This window comes from Centrocercus urophasianus, unplaced genomic scaffold (assembly GCF_019232065.1).
Source record: "Centrocercus urophasianus isolate 14NV4802_14NV808 unplaced genomic scaffold, USGS_Curo_1.0 seq_13, whole genome shotgun sequence".
Taxonomy (NCBI): Eukaryota; Metazoa; Chordata; class Aves; order Galliformes; family Phasianidae; genus Centrocercus; species Centrocercus urophasianus.
In genome coordinates, this window is record NW_024884475.1 from 10,079,057 (window position 1) to 10,085,056 (window position 6,000).

At 40.0% G+C, this 6,000-nt stretch overlaps 1 protein-coding gene and 1 long non-coding RNA gene across 3 annotated transcripts in view; one reads left to right on the forward strand and one right to left on the reverse strand.

The window, feature by feature from the left end:
* Positions 1 to 6,000, reverse strand: part of SORCS2 (sortilin related VPS10 domain containing receptor 2) — a 510,780-nt gene that overhangs the window by 138,476 nt on the left and 366,304 nt on the right. The window lies entirely within an intron of this gene.
* LOC122157132 overlaps positions 1,896 to 6,000 on the forward strand; it is a 26,247-nt gene continuing 22,142 nt past the window's right edge. For both annotated transcript variants that reach the window (XR_006167772.1, XR_006167773.1), the window contains exon 1: positions 1,896 to 1,938. This is a non-coding gene — a long non-coding RNA (uncharacterized LOC122157132). The remainder of the gene's footprint in view (positions 1,939 to 6,000) is intronic.

Sequence of the window (6,000 nt, forward strand, 5' to 3'; positions counted from 1 at the left end):
ATTCTACAAACCTACAACTAGTGAAGAAGAATGTCTCCAAATTCCTGCCACCCTCTCAAGTGATGGCATGTAAGTCAGGGTTCAGGGCCTCCTCCACTTGCAATCTAAGTTTCACTTCTGCAAGGAGGACTCATACCTACAAGCCATGTCCAACAGTTACAGTACACAGTGCCATACAGGTCAACTCATATGACAAGGAAAGAAAGATGGGTGTTGCAGACCTTTCCTTGCGTAGAAGAAATTCCAATCCCTGTCACAGATCTCAGGGGGGCACGAATTCATCCCACCTAACTCAAGGCATTTTCCTAAACTTGGAGAAAATTGATCATGTATCTCTATATTCTAGTGAGAAAGAGGTACAACCCATGAGTAATTTCACTGTAAATATATTCAAGGAAGAACTATCTTACCTCCTTATTGAGCTAAAATACTCAACTTCTCTTAACATTTTAATTGTTTTAAAATGTAATAAGAGTCCACCAGGCTACAGAAGAATCTGGCAGAAGGAGCATTTGAACCCCTGCCACGTGCAGACATGAAGGTATTTGCTGACAGTGAGCGACTTTACACTCAAGGCACTCAGAGGGAAAGCAGACAAACTCGATTATGTCTTCTTCCACCATATGAAAAGAACAAAAAAATCCCAGGAGAAGAACTGCAAAGTCAGCTCTAAGACCCTGAACATTTAACTACGGGACAGTGTGTGCAGGTGACAGTTGCACCACTGAACCATTTTGTATTTGTGACTGAGGTGCACATAGAAGAACAAAATCACAGAATCACTCAGGTTGAAAAAGACACTTAAGATCACCAGGTCCAACCATGACTAACCATACTAATACTAATACTACTCTAACAAACCTCCACTAAATCATGTTCCTGAGCACCACATCCAAATAGCTTTTTTAAACACATCCAAGGATGGTGACTCAATCATCTCCCTGGGGAGCCTATTCCAGTGCTTAACAACCCTTTCTGTAAAGAACTGTTTGCTGATATCCAACCTAAACTTATTTTGGTGCAACTTGAGGCCATTTCCCCTCATCCTGTCACCAGAGAAGAAACCAACCTCACTCTCGCTGCAATCACCTTTCATATACTGAAAGAGAGCAATAAAGTCTCCCCTCAGCTTCCTTTTCCCCAGACAAAACAGCCCCAGTTTCTCTAGCCTCTCCTCATAGGGCACATTCTCCAAGTCCTTCACAAGCCTTACTGCCCTTCTTTGGACCTGCTCCAGCACCTCAATGCCCCTTCTGTATTGAGGTGCCCAAAATTAAACACAGTACTTGAGGCAAGGCCTCACCAATGCTGAGTACAGGGGCAGGATTACTTCCCTAGTCCTGCTCACCACACCATTCCTGACACAAGCCAGGATGCCACTGGCCTTCTTGGCCACCTGGGCACACTGCTGGCTCATATTCAGCTGACCCTGCATCAGTACACCAAGGCCCCTTTCTATCAGGCAGCTTTCCAGCCACTCCTCCCCGAGCCTGTAGGGTTGCCTGGAGTTGTTGTGACCAAAATGCAGGACCTGACACTTGGCCCTATTGAAACTCACATAGTTAACCTTAGCCCATCAATCCAGTCCATCCAGGTCCCTCTGTAGTGCCCTTCTCTCCTCAGGCAGATCAACACTCCCTCCCAACTTGGTGTCGTCTACAAACTTACTGAGGGTGCACTCAATACCCTCATCAAGATAATTAATACAGATGTTGTATGGGAACTGCTGAGTCACAGCCTGAACCTCTGATTGATCACCTGGGGTGAGCAATGAGTCAGTTACGGGAGCACAGGTGAAGGCAATTCACCTGCACTGCTGGAAGGTGTGGAGCCTGGCTCCACCTCTCATAGACCCATTTAAGAGCTGACTACCAGTGGGGAAGGATCTCTTCTGGAGATCCACTCTGCTGGAGTTTCATGAGCAAGCCCAGGATACAGGTAAGCTTTCTATCTATTCTCTTTTTGTTACTGTAATCTGCTTTGCCAAACTCTCTTGTTTCTTTCATAGTTATAACATCTTAACATTCATTGATTATACAGATGTTAATTAGAAGTGGCCCCAGTACTGAGCCCTGGGGGACACTGCTCATGACCATCAGCCAACTGTATTTAACTCCACTGACCACAGCTCTTCAGGCCCGGTAATCCAGCCAGTGTTTCACCCAGAGGAGCATTACACCCATCCAAATCATGGTCAGCCAGCTTCAAAACAGAGCAGTTACATTGCATTACATGCTTTTTCAGAAGACAACGAAAAAAGTCTCACATTGTACTGCAGTCCAAACATTTCATTTCTGGAATATCATTTGCCCAAAGGAAAAATAACAAATCCATTAAATAAAAGTACTCTATTCACGCCTGCAAATGTTTAATGCATATTTTTTCTGGGAATTGTTACACTAAGTGCCACAGACCATCCACATCTGTTTCCAGCTGTGGTCTAATGCTTTAGAGGAATGCATTAAACTTCATGCACCTGGAGATTAGCAGATTTCTCTTGCTCCAGTTTATCAGCTTACAAACCCAAATCTTGACAATTTACGTCATTTGTACTTTAACACAAGTACATAACAATTTCACATTCACTAAACTATATTCACTTCTGCATTAGGAGTAATTAAAGTTATTTTCAGGTTACTAGTTATGAATGATCTTCCAGAGATGTGGGGAGAGCCAAAGGGATCTCATAAAAATGAGTCTGCTATTGCTGCTAACACGGAAAGTTCCCTCCAAGACAAACACCTATTTAATAGGTTCTCTCTCATTTCTGAGATTAGAGAGCACTAAAATAACATTAATAAAATTGGAAAGATCCACAAAATTAAAAATTAAAATAAAACCACCACCACCACCAAAAAATAACTCTACTTGTACCGATGCATTCACAATTGCACACTTGCTTTATCTCCAGACTTAAAGGAAATTTGGTGAAATTTTGCCTAATGGAAACTGATTGCAAAACTCTTATTAAAAGAAAAGTGTTGGAGAGGGAGGTTAAAAAGAAGAACAAAAGAAGCTGTATTTCTCTGAATCAAGTGCCTGCTACTGGAATGTTATGGTGGAATGAAGTTACGTAGAAATAAACCGGGATGTGTTAAATGCAGTGCTCAGAAAACACGAAAGAAACTGGAATGTTAATGAACCAAAGAGCAAAGCTAGAATGCAGAATTAATTTGTAGTCAAGTGAAGCTTGAAATTTGCTATTGGATTCTGCTGCCTGTTGACTGTGGTTTGTGTAAAGTTCTGAGGCTTGCATTCATTCTTTTCCTCCCTCACTCTGCTGGGATTTGGCACCAATGAATCAGAAAACACAAGTGTATGAGCCATACAAGTGACCAAGGAGCAGGAAACTAAAATTGTTCTTTCTTGGCCAACTGAAGTTGATTATACTCTCATTCTTTTCATAATAAATAAACAGAAAGAAGAACCTGAAAGCACTTTAAGACACTGAAATTGAAGTAAAAAAGCAGCAGCTCCACTTGGTACCAGCCACATCAATACACTTGTATTTGTCTGCAATTCCTCACATAATTATTTCTTACATATTTTTTCCACTATAGCATAGATAACAACAGCAATACTAGACATACCAGTGAATGTTATGCTTCTGTACACAGTTTACATACCCAAGTATGCCACATAACTGTTTCATTTCTGTAGTGGCACTACTGGACTACTTTCTCGCACTAATGTATTCATCCTTCAATGTTGGTAATGCTATTAACAGCACAAAATTCTCCATTTCACCACTGACTTCATTCACAAATTCTCACTTCACACATGTAAGATACTAGCTATTCTGGTTTCAAAAATTACCATATAGCACAGGGGCTTTGAGACCTTGAAAACATCAGTATTTTTACCCCACTACCTCCTTGTTCTGCAGCTAGACAGATACAGAACTCCTCTAGCACCTGAATACACAGGAATCTCTCTTCAACGTGATCAATCATGTGGGTGAGAAGGAACCACCATGCATCACTAAATCCAACCCCTCAATAAAGTAGGTTCCCTACACCAGGTTGCTACCTTGAAGCCTCACAACAGCACATGTTCTGAAAGTTACTCTCCACTGTCCACAGTGGGTTGCATGGCACATCTCTGCATCTTGCTCACAAGAATACCAGATGATACGTAAAACAAATGCTATTTTGTCTGGCCTTCAACTGACCAGTGCTTTTCATGCAGCCTTAAAACCACTGCCAGATTCTGATGAATACATAGATCCGTTTGCTTTATGTTCTGACAATGAGCTCTCCAAGATGAAAGAGGCTTCATCTTGTGTCTTACCCATTGCTGGATATGCTGTAATGTCCTTGTGTAATCAAAGTGACTGACATTCCATTGACTGCCTTACTTAGCTTTTCTTCGCTTTTCCATCACAGTTTCCAATTATTACAATTCATGGTGGACACAGTGTCTGCTGTCAAAGGTGGTTCACATTTAAATTAATGGGATCCCCCCCCCCCAAAAAAGGCATTTTTTTCAATGAATTGTTCACAATTAATGGTACTTGATAATACGACCCATTCTCCCCCTTCAGTCACACTGATAGGGGAAGACAAGATGGCAAATCAACTAACACAACAACAACAATAAAAAAAAAAAAAAAAAGAATCAACCTCAATATGGAGAATTGAGCTAGTATTCAGATTCATGTAAATAATGTGGTAAAAACCCTTCAATAGATTACTCAGGACTAAACATTCTCTTGATATCAGTAATATAAAGCACTAGCACCAGAGAGCCATATAGCAATTACTAGGTGAAGAGAAGTGAAGAACAGGAGCACAGTAATTTAAAACAATTTGTTGTAATGAGTTCATCCATGTTTTCATACACTTTTCCAAGAATACTAAAAAATGTTGGCAACAAGTTTTTCAGCTAAATGTTTTAAGTAATGCATATTCCTTTTGGAACAGAAATGATGGGAAGTTAAGTCCTGTGTTGGGCCTCCTTTACCTGTAAATTTTTACTGAATTTCTACGTTTGCAAACAATAAATAATAAAACTGAGCATTTTTACAGCTGTTTCATCGATAAACCTTGAAGTACTCTTTAGTACAGTCATCCAACTACAGCCAATAATTTTGTCCTGTTGACTGGTGTGGAATGCTAAACACAAGTGTAGTCTATTAAAAAGAAAATCAGAAGAAAGATCATCTCATGATTAGTGTTTGCGACTGAGAGTAAGAATTCCCTCAGCTTTACTTCCAGCTCTGCCACTGACTCACAGAGTGATCCTGGGCAAGTCACTAAGGCCAAAAGAAAAGAGAACAGAGTTGAATTCCTACATTTGATTTAGCCATTCAATAAGAAGTTTGACTTTCGTAACTGCCAAATGTCTAGAAATTCTTCGTGTGGAAATACTTTGCTGTAATCTCTTGTTCCAGTAGTTGACCTATCTGTAATTTAATCTTCATGAGAAATTGAACTGGTTTAACTTAAATCAATTTTAAATTGATCTCATTAATCTCAACTGTATTCATGCTTGAACCAAATAAACTCTCTTAAACAATAGTTAGGTTTATTTGATAAAACACATTCTACATAAAAACAACAAAAACTTAGCAATTCAACAATTTCTGGACTTGGAGATGGCACTGTTTTACCCTGATTGAGACCCAGCCTTTCCACTTGTATGACTTATGCATTACATTTTGTGGACACTGTGTACAGGCACTGCTGGGTTAAACCACAACTTTCCTACCATATTATTCAGTCTACTTCAATATATTACACTGTCAAACTGTTAGGGCAGATATATTTTTCCTGGCCTTTGCAAATTTAGTCTTGCCCTGCTGACGCTTATCCAAACAACTTTCTTATCCTCCTCTGCTTCCCTCCTCTGATTCCATTTTTTCCTATACTTACAAGCACAACATTCTTGGCTTCATTTTCAAGGATTTTAAACTGCCTTTAACTCAACTTTGACCATTCAATGACTGCTGAGATTTCTGCACTTAATTCCAACTAGCTTATCTGCTGTTGTGTCCGTCCG